Source organism: Delphinapterus leucas, chromosome 5 (assembly GCF_059928025.1).
Source record: "Delphinapterus leucas isolate spDelLeu-1000000601 "Yukka" chromosome 5, BTC_Dleu_Yukka2, whole genome shotgun sequence".
Classification (NCBI taxonomy): Eukaryota; Metazoa; Chordata; class Mammalia; order Artiodactyla; family Monodontidae; genus Delphinapterus; species Delphinapterus leucas.
Genome location: NC_143133.1, coordinates 107431276 through 107450736, shown reverse-complemented (window position 1 = coordinate 107450736; position 19461 = coordinate 107431276). Strand labels below are relative to the sequence as shown.

General features: G+C 36.2%; 1 protein-coding gene and 1 pseudogene across 4 annotated transcripts in view; both read right to left on the bottom strand.

Moving 5' to 3' along the window:
* LRBA (LPS responsive beige-like anchor protein) overlaps positions 1–19461 on the bottom strand; it is a 748688-nt gene that overhangs the window by 418710 nt on the left and 310517 nt on the right. The gene's annotated exons all lie outside the window — the stretch shown is intronic.
* Positions 1–19461, bottom strand: part of LOC149749216 (large ribosomal subunit protein eL31 pseudogene) — a 68084-nt pseudogene that overhangs the window by 18110 nt on the left and 30513 nt on the right.

Here is a 19461-nt window from a genome sequence, read left to right as displayed (position 1 = left end):
TATGGGAACTAGATCCCACATGCATGCTACAACTAAGAGTTTGTATGCCACAACTAAGGAGCCAGCGAGCCGCAACTAAGGAGCCTGCCTGCCACAACTAAGAAGCCCACGTGCCACAGCTAAGAAGCTGGCAAGCCGCAACTAAGGAGCCCGTCTGCCACAACTAAGACCTGATGCAACCAAATAAATAAATATATATATATATTTTTTAAGTACCAATGAGATATTCTTGTGAAAGACCTATACTTTTGGTAAAGAAATAAGAAATGGAGATAGAAATGAAACTAGAAGGAGAACTATGAGAAGTAAAAAGCTAACCAGGAAAGCACCTGGTAAGAAAGTCAAACAAAAAAAGAATTTCAAAATGGAAGGGTTGATCATCAATGTCAAATGATGTGCAGATCAAGGAACATGAATAATAAAAAGGAGTCAACAGGTAATATAATTAGATCATATCAAGAGAACATTTGTAATATTTTTGTTCTAGGATTGTAGATGAAAAGGAAAGGAGAGAAGCCAGGCTGCAAGACACTGAACAGTAAAAGGGAGTAAGAAAGTAAAGACACCATTAACAAAAAGTCTGGCAGAATGACAAAGCAAAGTGAAAATGGAGGCTTGAGAATTCTAACAGCATTTACACAAGGTTGCCAAGCCTCAGTATATGATAATTAGAGAGAGATATCAATTATATCAACACTGAGAAGCTATAGGATACTTCCAGAAAGGGTCATTTGAAAGAAAGGAGGGAAAAAAACCCTCCTAACATATTAAATAATAAACTCAGACAAAATAATATATATTTTGTTAAAGAAAACCACAGAGGGCAGTCAATGATTGTAATGATCACTAATGACATCAAGTAAAAATTAGACCTTTTGATCAAAACTACTCTTAACAGTAAGCTGCCTATTTCATGCTTAATGACAACTTGGAACTGAACATTCATGGTATTCTGGAAACAGGTATCAAGGAAGATCTCATACATAACAAGGGCACATCACCTAAGGATCTTTTTCACATTAAGAATCCTATTAGAAAGAAAACACTAAAAGGTAATTGAATTTCCCTCAGTTATCTTCATCTCTGTCAGCTCCTGCTACAATAACTTACTCTCCAGAGCAGAGATAACTCAATTCTGTCCAGCAAGCATATGTTATGAATCTCCAAAGCAAACTTGTCTAAATCATTCTGGTCTTCTATCAAGGTTGGCTGTGGATATGAACTCTGACAGAAAGCAAACAAATTTATTTTTATCTTTTCAATAATTCACTTCTTCATGCTTTGATGGAAGAAATCATGAGACAAATATATGGTCTGCAGTTATAAAGTCAACTGAAATGGCTTCCATGACTTTAAAAAAAGACTTAATCATTCTTAAAAACACACACAAAATACTATTGATGTACAGAATTGGTATATTACCTTAAGTTTCAATTTGTATTTATAGTTACCTGTAACAGTTGGAGTTCAGGTAAAAAATACTATTAATCAGAGGATACTTATGATTGCACAAATACTGTTTCAACTGTTTCATCCTTGAATAGCTTTTAGTAAAGCGTATTTTTAAAAAAAACAATATTAGAAAATTCATTCTCAAGAAAAAGCATTAACAAAATAGCTTAAATAATATTACTTACCAGGAAATGTATTTCTTATCTGTATTCTAAACCAGAATTTTATAACAGAAATGAAAAAAAAAACTAACTTAAAATAAAGGGCAATGTCTCAGAAATCCTATAAGTTTATGTTTCCTAATTTAATTTGGAATATACATAACTAAGATTATTCAGAAGATTAATCCAAATTCAAACAGTTAATAAACATAACTATCTAACCCACGTTATAAATTTATATATAATTATTTTATATAAAATAAAAATATTTAATATAAAAACACAAAATATAAAATTTACTCTCCATAATAACACCTTTGATTAAGGTTTTATTATATCCATTTTATAGGAGGAAAACTAAGACTCAGAGGTTCAGGGAATTCTTCCCAATACTTTCCAACTAATAAGCTGCAGAGCTGAGAATCAGAACATGTTTTCTAACACCCCGTGTTCCGGTTATAAAACTGGTTTTTGTTTTTGTTTTTTTGGCTGTGCCAAGCAGCTTGTGAGATCTCAGTTCCACAACCAGGGACTGAACCTGGGTCACCACAGTGAAAGCAGCAAACCCTAACCACTAGACCACCAGGGAACTCCCCAACATTGTTAAGTTTCAAATTTACATTACTTTTGGACACCAGAGAGAATTTCAAAGAATATGGCCAACAATGCTCCTTGCAATTTGTTAATGTAAAGAGTGCTAACCTGTACTTTATAGTTCAACCTGCCTATTCCTTCATTTCAATCACAATTAGTACTTTTTGGATGAAGGAACTCAAAACTGTAATTTGAAAGCCACCAATCATGGTAATTTGAGACACTATTACAAAAATATCACCCTTGCTGATAATAGGTAGAATATAGTTCTGCCATGGCCTTTCTCGCTGAATTGAATCTTTTCTGTTCCCATAAAGAAACACATTCCTACCTTTAATCAGAAAAAAAGAAAAAGAAACAGTGTGTAGGCTGTAATTAACATTCATTTATTGACCAATTATTTACTGAGCACTATGTGTAAGGCATTATGAATATGTGATGAATAAGACACAGAGTTCTTGCCTTCATGAAGCACACAGAAGAGCAGGGAACAACCACATAAGTAAATATATAATTACAAACCATTAGTAAATGCTATGGGAGGTTATAACAGAAAGATGTGATTTAAGATTTACATCGGATGATTGACGAAGGTAGAGGAGAAGAGCAGAGAAGGCTTCTGTATAGAAGTGACATCTAAAGGTAGATCTGCAAGATGTGTAGAAGTCAAGATAAATGAAAGGGTATTGTGACTAGAGCATAAGTTAAAAGGAGTATAGTACTTGATATGAGGTGGGAATGGTAAGTAGGGGCCACATTATAATGGGTCTTGTGGATTGTATTGACAATTGTAGGTTTACTCTTAACACAGAAAGGCACCGGATGGTTTTATGCATGATCAGCATAAACATTTTTAAACAATTGTTTCAGAGTGACTACTCTGGCTATTCTGTGGAAAATGAAGGAGACATGAGTGGGGGGAAAAAGACCAAATAAGAGGTTATTTCAGGTTTTTGGACAGAGATGTGATGGTTAAGAACTAACAATATTGATAGCAGATACATTTAAGAGATAAACAGAACTTGATGACAGACACCAAATGTGGTGTAAGAGGGAAAAAAATGGGTGATGACTGACTTGTGTGAGCAGTAAGTAAATGGGTGATATTTCTTCAGATGGGTAAAAATGGAGGAACAGAGTACAGGAGAGAATTTCAGTTTGGGAAATTCTTCCCCCCAAAGTCGGGCTGCTTACAAGAAATTTCAAGCGGAGGTTAAGAGTAGATAGCTCTACACTATATAGGTCTAAGGCTCAGAAGAGAAATCAGAGTTTAAAAATCAGGAAGCTGGAGATAATAAATATGTGCTAAGAAAATGGGGGAAGAAGGTCTTCAGAAATATTGGATAAGAAAAAGTAAAATAATTACTTTTAGAGTTATGAAACATAAAATTATACACTAAGACCATTCCTTATTCACAGAAAGGCATATATTCTAGCCCAGCTCTTGATAACAGGCAGTAAACACAAGAAAAAAAGATCTACCTCATTTCCTAATTTTCTCTTTTTCAGGCAATTATATAGTCTTTATATATCACTTACATGTGAATTACTTTCACCCTAATAAGGCATTGAAGAATGAGTGTTTTACTTTCTATGGCAATCTATCTTCATGTTCCAATAATGTGATGGCAGATGCAGACTCATTAATTAGGAGAAAAAGAGGCCCTTGTTTATTTAGAGCTAAACTTTTTAAGTCTCTGCCTAATTCAATGTGTTAGCTCAGTTGGCTAACACATACTACTACCGAGGCTAAGTTTACAGTTCTAGCTCTAAGACTGAGAGTGAAACACCTCCCAAAAATGTGACTTCATGAACACAGGTTGTACCACTAATTCCAAGTAGCTTTCTCATATATAAGTTCTAGCTTAAAAGAAAAGCTATACCAAAAAAATTTTAGTGTTTTAGTATAAATCCCAATGAGAAGAAAACTGATTTACTGAACACCCTACTAACTAGAAGTGAGTAATGATACATTTATATCCACAAAGAGGTCTGTTGGTGGTTAAATCATATCTTTCATTTATAACATAGTAAACACACTAAAACAGAAAGTCAAATCCCAGAAGTTAAATTTTTCAATCACATTGTAACTTCAAGAGTTGCACTAAAAACAGCATTCTCGGGTATGTAAAAGCAAAATGTCATGTTTAGTAACACTGACTATCTTTAAGAGAATGCGTAAAAAAAGTAACTAAAAATGTACTTCATCTTCATCCAGCACTTGTAAAAATTAGTTTTAAACACATTTCTACATAATTTACACTATTAAACACTACTAGAGTAATGGTATTTTGGACATCAATGTGTCAAACTAAAAATTATTTGTGCAACATAAAAATATATGAAAAGATGTAATAATAGCAAAAGAGGATCAGTGTTATCAACAGGTCTCTTCTGAACTAATGTGAAAGTTTACCCATTTACATTTACAAGGTTTAGAAATGTTAACAAAGTACATCATGCTACAATGACACCTTACCTAAACTATTTCTTATAGTTTAGGAAGTGAAATAATCTTTCATTCATCTTATTTTGTGCAATTCTAACTACCCTAGTAGTTAGAAGAGCAGAACTTGGAGGTTAGAGTTGAAATCTACTGTGCAACTTATTAACAACTCTGTCTTTCTCATGTGTAAAATGGGGATAATAAAAAATGACCATCTAGCTCATAGGTTATTGTGAGAAATAAATGAATTATGGTATGAAAAAGTGCTTAGAATAGTCTCTGATACATAATAAACATGCAATAAATCATAGCTATTATTAATATTGTTGTTATTACCCACATCCTTAATGCTTGGGTACACCGTAAGTGGCTGGCATTGTACGTTAATTCTTTAAGAACAAATGGCTATGATTCCAAAGTACTTAAGACAGTCCAGATACACTAACATGCTGATGATTATATTATAGGAAAAAAATAAAATATGATCACAATTGTTAGTTTAAAAAACTTAAAAGTCTACAGTACCACCAAAGATTTTTCTAATCAAAATCTAATTTAAGGTAAAAGTTTATAATTTTCTCTTAAGAAGTAATGTTTATATTTTATTTTCCTTCTTTAGAAAATTTCTTAACTGCCATCTGAGAACTAAATTTCACATCAATGGGCAAGAATGACGCACCTAAAAAGTTCTTGCATATAGCAAAATATTTACTGCCAAAAAATATGCTCATGATGACAATTCTTCTGGGCAAGACATACATAGTAGAGAAAACAGCAACATACGTAAAAAGCCTCAAAGTATATTACCAAGCTATAAAACGGCAAAGTGAAAAAAACTTTCCTAACAATAAGTAGAAATAAGACTGGTTCTTTACCAAATACTACTTCATATAGACAATCATAGGAAAACACGCAAAAAAATTACATTTTAGAAAAATCCTTGGGACTTCCCTGGTGACACAGTGGTTAAGAATCCGCCTGCCAATGCAGGGGACACAGGTTCGAGCCCTCTTCTGGGAAGATGCCATATGCTGCAGAGCAACTAAGCCCATGCACCACAACTACTGAGCCTGTGTTCTAAAGCCCGTGAGCCACAACTACTGAGCCCGCATGCCACAACTACTGAAGCCCATGTGCCTAGAGCCCATGCTCCGCAACGAGAAGCCACTGCAGTGAGAAGCCCACACGCCACAATGAAGAGCAGCCCCTGCTTGCTGCAACTAGAGAAAGTCCACACGCAGCAACAAAGACCCAATGCAGCCAAAAATAAATAAATAAATTTATTTTTAAAAAAAATCCTCAAAGACAACTCACACAATATAACAGTTCTATACAATAATAACATTTTACTGATGTAATGATAATCAATTCTATAAAGAACTATAATCAATGACTCTTCAGTTCATCAGTCATTGTCTGTAAAGAGCACTATTTGCTATATAAATGGAGAAAAAAATTAGCACGTTACATTTTGCTGTCCTACTTTCAAGATGGAACATTACTCACAATTTTTCCTATGAAGAGCAACATAGGAGCTCAGAAAAGCAGCCCCAAAAATGAAATAACAAGTTTAAAAGTCCAATAAATTGTTTTTCAAGCTGTCTTTTTCAACAGTATGCTTTTTACCATGAAAATGTTATTTGGAAAACCAAGCATGTATTATGGAAAAATTCACGTGGCCTACCCTGATCCTAGAAATCCCTGAGATACCACAGATGAACTCCTAACACTATAAAACTCAGGTTTTGAATATATCTTTTCCCAGTTAATGAAATTATAGAAAAGTTAAAGGGGTTTACAATGCTAAAGGTGAAACAGAAAAAATTCAATCAATAAATACAATTATTAAACATTTCTCCCTATAACACCAAAGATACAAGAGGAACAGAAAGGTCTACAGGTGTATGTGAAGCGAACTTTGATCATTTGTTGCTACTGATGAAGATGAGATGAGCATGCTCTTGACAAAGACGTTCAAGTTATTTGTGAGCCAGTATGATAGTTCACACCAGTGCCTTTCAAGTATGATTGATCCATGTTTTGGGTGCTAGTTTGAGAACTGTTTGTTTACAGTCTACAATGAGATAACTATAGATACTGAGAGTAAATATTTAGAAATTTGTATACCAAGTAGACATGGTCAAAACATACAAACGCAAGATCAGTAGACTCATCTGAACAGTTTATGTGTTACTAAATTCCCATGATATGCACAGTGTTCATGTACAGAAGGATGATGCACTGTTCATGATATTTTAAGGTCAATTTATAATTTGTAGTCCAAAATGTAAGCACTTATTTTTATAACTTATTTTACAATTATTTTTAACTTTCAATAAAACCTATTCTTTTATTTATTTACTTTTTAAACCTATTCTTTTAAATGCATGGTGTAACAATACTAGCTCCATAAGCGAAGCAATTTCTTTCTTATTTAGTTTTAACAATAATTTACAATTAGAGTAACAAACTTCACTGGACTTTTCAAGAAAAAGACATGCCTTTTAATAAAGTGGCAATAGCAGTAAATTAAATGATGACAATTGAAGTAATTTCCAAATAATTATCCTACGTTTCACATATTAAATTCAGTTTTGGGAACAGGACCATCTGCATCCATATACAGTTGGTTCCCCGTTAGCCGTGGGGTTTACATTCCAAGACCCGATCCCCTCCCCCCAGCAGATGACTGACACTGTGGATAGTACCAAACTCTATATATACTATGTTTTTGCTATACATACATAACTATGATAAAGTTTAATTTATAAATTAGGCATAGTAAGAGATTAACAATAATAACTAATAATAAAATAGAACAATTATAACAACGTACTGTAATAAAACTTATGTGAAGGTGGGTGCTCTCTCTCTCTCTCTCCTGCTCTCTCAAAATCTTATTGTGCAAATGTAATGCCTTCTCCATCTTAACTAAGCACTTATCATGCATTGTGACTGTACCTTTTGCAGTGTGAGGTGCAACAGCAAAACTAGCACAAATCTCTTTTTCCTTCTTCACAATTTCACAGATAGAAGATTCATTCTTAACATAGATCTTAGCAACCTCAGCATAGGATTGTCTTCTTTCATTAAGTAAAGAACTTTAACCTTTCACTTAAAGTAAGTACTTTACTGCTTTTCTTTAGCGTGTCCAAATTGCCAGATCACTACTCTTGGCCTTTGGGGCCATTGTTAAGTAAAATGAAGTTTACTTGAGCACAAGCAGTGAGATAACTCTGCATTCGAATCTGATAACCTAGAGGGCTACTAAGTGACTAACAGGTGGGATACAATGAACAAAAGGATGCTTCAAGTCCAGGATGGAGCAGGCCAGACCAAGATTCATCATGTTACTCAGAAGAGTGTGCAATTTAAAATTCATGAATTAATCATGCAATTTTCCATTTAATATTCTCAGACATCAGCTGACAGCTAGTAACTGAAATCGCAGAAAGCAAAACCCCGGATAAGGGGGGACTGCTGTAACATAATAACAACAACTAAAACCTGAGGGCACACAAGTCAACATTATAAGGAAGGAAGGAAGGAAGGGAGGGAGGGAGGATGGAGGGGAGGTGGAGAGAGGGGAAGGAGGAAGGAAGGAAGGAAGGAAGGAAGGAAGGAAGGAAGGAAGGAAGGAAGGAAGGAAGGAAGGAAGGAAGGAGGGAGGGAGGGGAGGGAGGGAGGATATGGGAGGATATGCTTAGATTATATGTAAATACTACACCATTTTACATAAGAAACTTGAGCATCCTCAGATTTTGGAATCCAAGGGATGGTCCTGAAACCAATCCCCCAAGGATATCAAAGGATGACTGTGATCAATAAAGTAGATGATGATCTTGATAGTGCACATGTGTGAAAAGTTATTATAAAACACCTGAAATACATAACGTTTTGAAATTTTTCCAACAGAAGAATATCTATACATAGGAAATTCATGGCTGTAAAATCCATTTATTTCATCAAACGATCATTTAAATTTAACTATGAATTTATAGAGCAAACTGGTATAACTGGTTATGATAACGAAATGAAAATGAATTTTGAAAATAGAGCATCTCTTGCTTCACTCTGGATAAAAGGTGAAAATGAGTATCGTGAGTTGTTGAGACTGCTTTAAAAAATCTCTTCTTCCATTCTCATTAACATAACTCTGAGTTATTAGTAGTATTATTAATACCATTAATAGTACTAAAATTAAAAAATGAGACAATTTCATTATTCCCTGAGGGTAATATTATATTCAATCCAAAGCAGACTTTAAGTAAGTTTTGAAAAAGCAAACTCATTTGCCACATTAAAAACTTTGAGTATTAAAAAAAGTCAAAATGTTAAAAACTTTGAATACTGTAATAAATGGTGTTTGTTCAAAGTGTACATGTGTCAGACATTTAATACAAAGAACTGCTATTTCTTTCACAACTTTTCGTTTAGTTACAATTATGGAACAACCAGAAGTCATGGGCAGAATTTCAATTCTTTGTATCAACTCCACTCTTTCAGTGCTTCTGTAATTCTTTTTCCTATGTTATGTTTGTTCAATTTGTTGAATAGAACCCTCTTACACCCTTTGACTTTAACAGCAAAAAATTAGTTATATTTTTCTTTTTATTTTATCTAGTAATATAATTTTATTTTAGAAAAGTTACATACCTATGATGAATTTGAGCTTTAAAAAAATCTGGTCTTTTACCACATTTTGAAAAGTACTAGTTTAGATTACTATATAATTTTAAACTCTTTTTCTCCTAATCATGTAATTTGTATTTTTATCAATTATGAACTCATAGTTAAAGAAGCAAAACAAGCCAGTAACTTAGAGATAAAACACATTAACAACCCTCCTATTCCTAATTATGATAGGATATAGCTTTTACTATACAGATACCTAAAGTAATGAAAATGCCCCAGTATTCTCTCAAAAAATTCCTTCCATGTACATTTTAGGGGCTCATCAGGAAACAGTTCTTTTGAAAAATTAATGTAAATTAATTTTGCAGTCTTATATGGTTTGAGTTTATATGGCTGTTCTGTATGTAGACAGAGCTCCTTCTCCTCATCTAAATTATGAATCATAATCAATTCTTTACTTATAGACAATTACTTGGATAACATTTCTGGCAAATATTGTTCAAAATAAACCACTATAAAACATCCAGAACTGCTAACTAAAACACAGAAAAAAATTGTCTTAAATGCAGAGTTGGACTTGAAAGAAAGTAAAGAAAACCCTCTGTAACAAAAATCAAATGAAGATTTCAAAACCAAAGAAGTAAGAATAAACAGGTACTATCACTGCCTTAGCTAAGAGTTTGAGCAAGTGTATCTATGTGGATGCATGTTGTGAGAGGGTTCTCATTAAAGACCAATGGCCTTTGGTTTAATGACCACATGGAGACAGAAGACACGCCTTGGGCCAGTGTAAGGTAGGGAGTTTAAACTTAGACATCATCACAAACCCATTACCTTTAAAAGTATACTCTCACTGAAAGGAAATATGTCAACCAGCTGAGGGAGATAACAACCTTGTATCTCTCTGCCTGCTCTGAGTGGAGGAAACATGTAACCTAAGAGTTCATAATCATAGGCCTGCATATACACTGGCTTGCGGTCCAATTTAACAAATTAATGTTAAAGCAGTACTGGCTGTTAATATGCCCAGGAAATAAGGCAGAAGCAAATATGAAAGAGACACACCTCCGAAGAGACACACCTTCAGACAAAGTATGAATCCTCACTGATAAGGTTATGCTGTAGATAAACCACATTCACAATTCACAATGCACTATGCAATTATGCAATGAACTATAGTCAGAAAACATAACAAACAGCAAGGTTACACACCCCCTCCACCAATATTATATTATTAATTAAGCTATAAAATCAGTATGCTTCAGGACTTCCCTGGCGGTCCAGTGGTTAAGAATCTGCCTTCCAATGCAGGGGATGCAGGTTCGATCCCTGGTCATGAAACTAAGATCCCACATGCCTTGGGGCAACTAATCCTGCGTGGCAATTACTAAGCCTGCGTGCCACAACTAGATAGCCCACGGGCCACAACTACTGAGGCCATGTGCTCTGGAGCCCACATGCCACAACGAGAGAGCCCATGCGCTGCAACGAAATATCCGCAACAAAGATCCCACATGCCGCGACTAAGAACCGACACAGCCAAACGAATAAATTTAAAAATAATAAATTTTTTAAAAAGCCTTTAAAAAAATGAGTATGCTGCAAATTATTAAAGATGTGAAAGAATTATATACATAATAAAGATTAAGGTTTTATTTATAAAATTGAAATAATGGAAAAGAATAAAAAATAGTTCTACAAATGAAAAGGACGTTCACTGAAATTTAAAAATCAGGAATGAATTAAACAGAAGAATTTGTAAAATGGAAGATAGGTCTGAGAAAATGAACACAAAAATTATTCATAAGATAATTTAAAATTTTCTTACTATCTTTGAAAATGATGTTTACTTTACTCTTGCAGCACATCTCAGTACACATTAGCCACATTTCAAGAGATTAATAGCCATACAGGGCAAGTGCCTACCATGTTGAACAGTACAGATGTACAAAACTGATATAACATCAAAACTGCCAAGTAACAGACTCTGTTGGTTTCAGGGTTATTATGGTTACTGCCCTGTGATTTGGGAATGCCTCCAAGTCCCAGTTTTCTCTTCCTAAGGAAGCCATCACTCTGCTAACTTACTATACTACAGTAAGATAAACAATAAGTAATTGACTATCATGTCCATTTTCCGTTGAGGAAAACCTTTACCTTAAATAATACATTTCCTCCACCATAACAGTGACTCAATTATCTTAACGATTTTTATATAGGAAAAGAATGTAAGTTTGTAAAAAGGGAAAAGAAAGGTATTTAAGTTGAATTTAACAAAATATCTTCAGTCTTAATAAAAATATTATACCTAAATAAAAGTGCAGTCATTTACTGATTCCTTGATACAATGGGTAACATATATAGCCAAATACCTGAATTTCTCATAGTTCAGTCATTATTTGTATATGAAGTTAATTCCTTCTAATCTCTATGATTTTTTTAAATTTACAAATATTTTATTTCAATTTGACTCTGTAACATGAATAATAATTAAAATAAGACAATAACTGACATAACTGAATTATAAGTACAAAGTAAAAAAACAAAAGGGATTCAAATCCAGATTCTAACGCCCATGTTAACTGTATAACTCTGAGGAAATTATTAAGCCTCTCTAGCCTCAGCTTCCTTATTCTGTATAATGGGCCTAACAGTAATGCCCTCCTCTGTAAAACAACTTTAGGGTTCCAAAGATAAAACAGATATGCCATGCAAAGCACTCTGAGACACTGGCACATGTTAAGCACCAAGTAAATGTTAGGCACTATTATTGAAATAAGAATATCACTGTCTATATTAAATATCAAGCTAAAATAAAAGACCAATTATTTAGAAGCTTGTACATTCTCTACAAGATTTCCTTATTATCTATTTTCATTGCTTCTATCCATTTTAATTATTTTCGTTAACAAGAGGATAAACCTTATCTGTTAACAGGAGGATAAACAATGAAAAATGAATCATGCCTGCTGCACTGGTCAAGAGGATTAAAAAAAAGAAATGGAACAAAGAATGAGATAGAGTAAATTATTGGTTAATATGGTATGATGCAATTTAGGAAATACAAATGGGTTCCCTGCTTTTGTATCTCACTTCCAAGTAAAAATTTCTCTCTTTTACAGAAAGTGAAAGAAAAACGATGTCACATTACAATGTAAAGCAGTCCTCTTTAATTCTGTAAACAACCAATCTATTATCTGCCACATACTGTGTTAAGAGAGAGGAATCAGGAGGAAAAAAAACTCTTTCCAAAGCAAAGAATCTAGAACAAGCTACTTGCTACTGAGGGTATTGGTTTGAATTTAAAATGTTTACCTTCATTCTAACAATAGGATAAAAAACGATTATAATACTTTCCACAGTTCCTGTTAGGGCAAGTTTACTAGTTTTTAAACAAAGTAAATAATCTTACATTGTTGTTCACTGACATTCAAAACAAGATAAATATAAATGTACCATAAAAAGCTTATCCATTCTACGAGGCCACCATCACCCTGATACCAAAACCAAACAAAGATACCACAAAAAAAAAACTACAGACCAGTAACACTGATGAATATTGATGCAAAAATCCTCAACAAACTACTAGCAAACAGAATCCAACAACACATTAAAAGGGTCATACACCATGATCAAGTGGGATTTATCCCAGGGATGCAAGGATTCTTCAATATACACAAATCAATCAATGTGATACAGCATTATTAACAAATTGAAGAATAAAAACCATATCATCATCTCAATAGAAGCAGAAAAAGCTTTTGACAAAATTCAACACCAATTTATGATAAAAGCTCTTCAGAAAGCGGGCATAGAGGGAACTGACCTCAACATAATAAAGGCCATATATGACAAACACACAGCAAACACCATTCTAAATGGTGAAAAACTGAAAGCATTTCCTCTAAGATCAGGAACAAGGCAAGGATGTCCATTCTCACCACCATTATTCAACACAGTTTTGGAAGTCCTAGCCACAGCAATCAGAGAAGAAAAAGAAATCCAAATTGGAAAAGAAGAAGTTAAACTGTCACTGTTTGCAGATGACATGATACTATACATAGAGAATCCTAAAGATGCCACCAGAAAACTGCTAATCAATGAACTTGGTAAAGTAGCAGGATAAAAAAGTAGTGCACAGAAATCTCTTGCATTCCTATACCCTAACAACAAAAGATCAGAAAGAAAAATTAGGAAACAATCCCATTCACCATTGCAACAAAAAGAATAAAATACTAGGAATAAACCTACCTAAGGAGGTAAAAGAACTGTACACAGAAAACTATAAGACACTGATGAAGGAGAGCAAAGATGACACAAACAGATGGAGAGATATGCCATGTTCTTGGATTGGAAGAATCAACATTGTGAAAATGACTATACTACCCAAAGCAATCTACAGATTCAATGCAATTCCTATCAAATTACCAATGGCATTTTTCACAGAACTGGAACAAGAAATTTTACAGTTCGTATGGGAACACAAAAGACCCCGAATAGCCAAAGCAATCTTTTTTTTTTTTTTTTCAGTACATGGGCCTCTCACTGTTGTGGCCCCTCCCACTGTGGAACACAGGCTCTGGATGCACAGGCTCAGCGGCCATGGCTCACGGGCCCAGCCACCCCACAGCATGTGGGATCTTCCTGGACCGGGGCATGAACCCATGTCCCCTGCATTGGCAGGCGGACTCTCAACCACTGCACCACCAGGGAAGCCCCACCAAGCAATCTTGATAAAGAAAAACGGAGATGGAAGAATCAGGCTCCCTGACTTCAAAATATACTACAAAACTACAATAATCAAGACAGTATGGTACTGGCACAAAAACAGAAAGATAGATCAATGGAACAGGATAGAAAGCCCAGAGACAAACCCACGCACATGTGGTCACCTTATCTTTGACAAAGGAGGCAAGAATATACAATGGAGAAAAGACAGCCTCTTCAATAAGTGGTGCTGCGAAAACTAGACAGCTACATGTAAAAGAATGAAATTAGAAAACTTCCTAACACCATACAGAAAAATAAACTCAAAATAGATTAAAGACCTAAATGTAAGGCCAGCCACTATAAAATTCTAAGAGGAAAACATAGGCAGAACACTCTATGACATAAATCACAGCAAGATCCTTTTTGACCCACCTCCTAGGGAAATGGAAATAAAAACAAACAAATGGGACTGAATGATACTTAAAAGCTTTTGCACAGCAAAGGAAACCATAAACAAGATGAAAAGACAATCCTCAGAATGGGAGAAAATATTTGCAAATGAAGCAACTGACAAAGGATTAATCTCTAAAAGCAGCTCATGCAGCTCAATATCAAAAAAATAAACAACCAAATCAAAAAATGGGCAGAAGACCTAAATAGACATTTCTCTAAAGAAGACATACAGATGGCCAAGAGGCACATGAAAAGCTGCTCAACATTACTAATTATTAGAGAAATGCAAATCAAAACTACAATGAGGTATCACCTCATACCAGTTAGAATGGGATATATCATCAGAAAATATACAAACAACAAATGCTGGAGAGGGTGTGGAGAAAAGGAAACCTTCTTGCACTGTTGGTGGGAATGTAAATTGATACAGCCACTACTGAGAACAGTATGGAGGTTCCTTAAACTAAAAATAGAACTACCATATGACCCAGCAATCCCACTACTGGGCATATACCCAGAGAAAACCATAATTCAAAAAGACACATGTACCCCAATGTTCACTGCATGACTATTTACGATAGCCAGGTCATGGAAGCAACTTAAACGTCCATCGACAGATGAATGCATAAAGAAGATGTGGTACATATATACAATGGAATTGGGTCATTTGTAGAGACGTGGATGGACCTAGAGAGTATCATACAGAGTGAAGTAAGTCAGAAAAAGAAAAGCAAATATCATATATTAACACATATATGTGGAATCTAGAAAAATGGTACAGATGAAGTGGTTTGCAAGGCAGAAATGGAGACACAGATGTAGAGAACAAACGTATGGACCCCAAGGGGGGAAAGCGGGGGGCGGTGGGGTGGCGGTGGTGGTGCTGGCATGAATTGGGAGATTGGGATTGACAATATATATACCAATATGTATAAAACAGATAACTAATCAGAACCTGCTGTATAAAAAATATATATATAACAAAAAACTAAAAAAAAAGTTGTCTAAATGATACAAAACATAAAAATTTAACTTTTAAAATAATAACTTACTTGGATTCTTTTAAAAGGAAAATGTGTATGTTAAATTCATATGTTTACAAATTTTACATGTGTATGTTAAATTCCCACAAAGGAAAAATATTCTGCTTTTCTATAGAAGACAGTGCCTTCACATAATACTGACTTATTAGAAAAATGTTTTTCTATGATTTGACAGAGTGAGTCAACTAAAAATTATTACCCAGACATCATGCCATTATAACTCTCTTCACAGCGATCTTCTCAGTAATATATAGATAAAATAATATGCATGTGCTGTATTCTTATGCATCAATAAATGCCATATATTATTTACAAAGCAATTTTTTTTCTTGCTGTAACTGAACAAAAAGGCATTTAAAAGGTAAAAAATGAGATCTAAATTTCCTCATTTTTGGTGGCTTGCATTTACTAAGAAGTGACAGGATAGTTCCTCCTCTTCTTTCTTCAACCTCCACTGAATGAAATTCCACACACCAAAAAAAGAGAGATATTGAAAATGGAACCATATATTTGCTTTCTCCTTAAATAAACCTTTGTAGGTGCACATGCAAAGTATATTTCTGGATGAATATTCTACACTATAGTTTCAGATATTTAATAAAGTTCTGAGACAAAACATTTGCATCTCCATTGGTCAGATTCTCCCACCTCACCTCCAAGATATGGTCACACGTTGTCTGACAGGGTGAAGAGAGGTACACATTCCTAAAAGCAAAGATGCTACATACGGGCTTCCCTGGTGGCGCAGTGGTTGAGAGTCCGCCTGCCGATGCAGGGGACGTGGGTTCGTGCCCTGGTCCGGGAAGATCCCACATCCCACATGCCGCGGAGTGGCTGGGCCCGTGAGCCATGGCCGCTGAGCCTGCGCGACTGGAGCCTGTGCTCCGCAGTGGGAGAGGCCACAGCGGTGAGAGGCCCGCACACCGAAAAAAAAAAAAGATGCTACATACATCAACTCTTTCAACTTACCTGACTGAGCAAACGCTATGTGAAAAGCACTATGCTGGGAGCTTTAGGGGGATGGAAGTCCAGCCCTACATTCAGAAATCATGAGGAGATTAAAACATGAAGCAAGTAACTATAACATAAAGCATACACCTGCACTGTCTGTCAATGAGAATTCAGAAAGAGACTAAGACTGCCTGGAATGGGGGAAAAAAGAAGGGTTCATGTTAAAGGAAAGAAGTGATTATTTAAGTGATATTGCCTCTAATAACCAAGAATGAACTTTCTTTCCTGCTGACCTTAACTTGTTATTTAAACCAGCATACAACCCTTGCAGGCATGAACAGTTGAGGAATCTCTGAATGGTATGAACATTTTCTGTATTCTAAAGATCATTCTCCCTACTTATTAAAATAACTTCCAACTCCATATATAACCCAACTATATAATCTACAGAGACTTCCAATCCTATAAAATATTAACTAGCAGAAGAAATATTCATGTTTATACTAGACTCAAACGTCAAATTAAGGTATTATAGAGAATCAACCAGCATACTATAATGCTTACTGACATACAACGAACACCCAACAAATATTAGTTATTAATGTATGAACACCAATAAGGCAAAGAAGTAAATGCTAAGTTAAAAATGTATTTTCGCACTATTAAATCTAATAGACTTCCCAAGGGTTCTATCCTTTTATCCATTAAACAAATATTTACTGGACATCAATTATGTATCTGTTACTAAGAACTGAAAATGACACTATTATGAGACATAATGATGTGTAAATAAAGGAATAACCTTATAAAGTTGTTCATTATGACGTTAATAAAAAAAAGAGGGGTGGCCTAAGATATAACCTGCAGAAGGGAAGAGTTACCAACTTTGGTAGGATGGTCCCTGGAGGCCTCTGAGATGACTTAGAAAGGGGAAGATAAAGGCTGGAAATTAGACAAGTAAAAAGCAGAAACATAAAGCACACTTTGCGAAGACAAATGGTCAATGAGCAGTCCTATTCTTAACATATCAGCATCCTTTGACATTTTATTCTTTCCAAAACTTTTAAAATTAGACTTTCAGAACCACCGGTTTCTGGCCTTCTATCTACCCACAGCAAGAACAACTTTCTGTTGCTACTGACTCACGTGGTGATATCGTCCTGATTATGGCATTAAATACCACCAGTTACAGTGGGGACTCCCAAATTTGTATCCTGAGCCTACATTCCTCCCAGGAATTTCAAGTTTCTATACCCAACTGCCTGATGAACATCTCCACTTGGATGGCTCATAGGCATTTCAAACTTAACATGTTCAAAACTGGGGTCCTGGGCTTCCCTGGTGGCGCAGTGGTTGAGAGTCCGCCTGCCGATGCAGGGGACACAGGTTCGTGCCCCGGTCCGGGAAGATCCCACATGCCGCGGAGCAGCTGGGCCCGTGAGCCATGACCGCTGAGCCTGCGCGTCCGGAGCCTGTGCTCCGCAACGGGAGAGACCACAACAGTGAGAGGCCCGCGTACCACACAAACAAAATACAAACAAAAAAAACCTGGGCTCCTGACCTTACCTCACTGCCCTAACCTGCTCCTTCTAAAGTCTTATCACCTGAGCAACTCCATTCTTCTAGCTGCTCAAACCAAAACCTTCCAGTCAGCCTTAATACCCTTCATTCTCTCAACACTGACACATTAAATCCATCAGCATATCCTGTTAGCTCTAAAATGAAATAGATTAAGATACAACCACTTCTTACTACCTTCACTGCCATTAGCCTAGTCCAAGTAATCATTTCCTACATCAGTCAGTGCAGTAACTGATCTTCCTATTTAGGCCCTTGCCTCCCTTCAGTCTCTTCCTAAAACAGCAACCAGAGTGAAGCACTTAAAATTTTACTCAGATTGTTACTTCTCTGCTCATTACCCTCCAAGAGTTTCCCAAATGTTAAGAATCAAATTCATTGTAATAGCTCATAATGTCTTACATGATCTAGCCCAACATTAACTCTTTATCCTCATTTCCTTCTATTTGCCCATTAACTCATCCAATCCAAAAATACTGGCTTTCTTATTATCCTTCAAATGTTCCAGGTATAAATCTGCCTGAAAACTTTGGTACCATGTGTTCACTCTCTCTGGAACGCGCTTCCCCCTGCCATCCACATCGCTTACTCCTTCACCTCCGTTAAGTTGTGTTTTCTGGGCCTTCCTATCACGCTATTTAAAATGGCCACACAACATTTGTTTTCTTCTCCACAGCACTTCCTACAGTCTATCTTTAGAATCAACACCTTAATTTTAATGTTTATAATCTGTTTTCTCTCAAGAGTAACTTCTGAGCTCTGAGAGGGAGGCTTCCGGGAACATGGCGGAAGAGTAAGACGCGGAGATCACCTTCCTCCCCACAGATACACCAGAAATACACCTACCCGCGGAACAACTCCTACAGAACACCTACTGAATGCTGGCAGAAGACCTCAGACCTCCCAAAAGGCAAGAAACCCCTCACGTACCTGGGCAGGCCAAAAGAAAACAGAATAAACAGAGACAAAAGAATAGGGACGGGACCTGCACCAGTGGGAGGGAGCTGTGAAGGTGGAAAGTTTTCCACACACTAGGAAGCCCCTTCGCGGGCGGAGACTGCGGGTGGCGGAGGGGGAAAGCTTCGAAGCCGAGAAAGAGAGCACAGCAACAGGGGTGCGGGAGGCAAAGCGGAGAGATTCCCGCACAGAGAATCAGGGCCGACCGGCACTCACCACCCCGAGAGGCTTGTCTGCTCACCCGCCGGGGCGGGCGGGGCTGGGAGCTGAGGCTCGGGCTTCGGTCAGAGCGCAGGGAGAGGACTGGGGTTGGCGGCGTGAACACAGCCTGCAGGGGGTTAGTGCGCCACGGCTAGCCGGGAGGGAGTCCGGGGAAAAGTCTGGAGCTGCCGAAGAGGCAAGAGACTTTTTCTTACCTGTTTCCTGGTGCGCGAGGAGAGGGGATTAAGAGCGCTGCTTAAAGGAGCTCCAGAGACGGGCG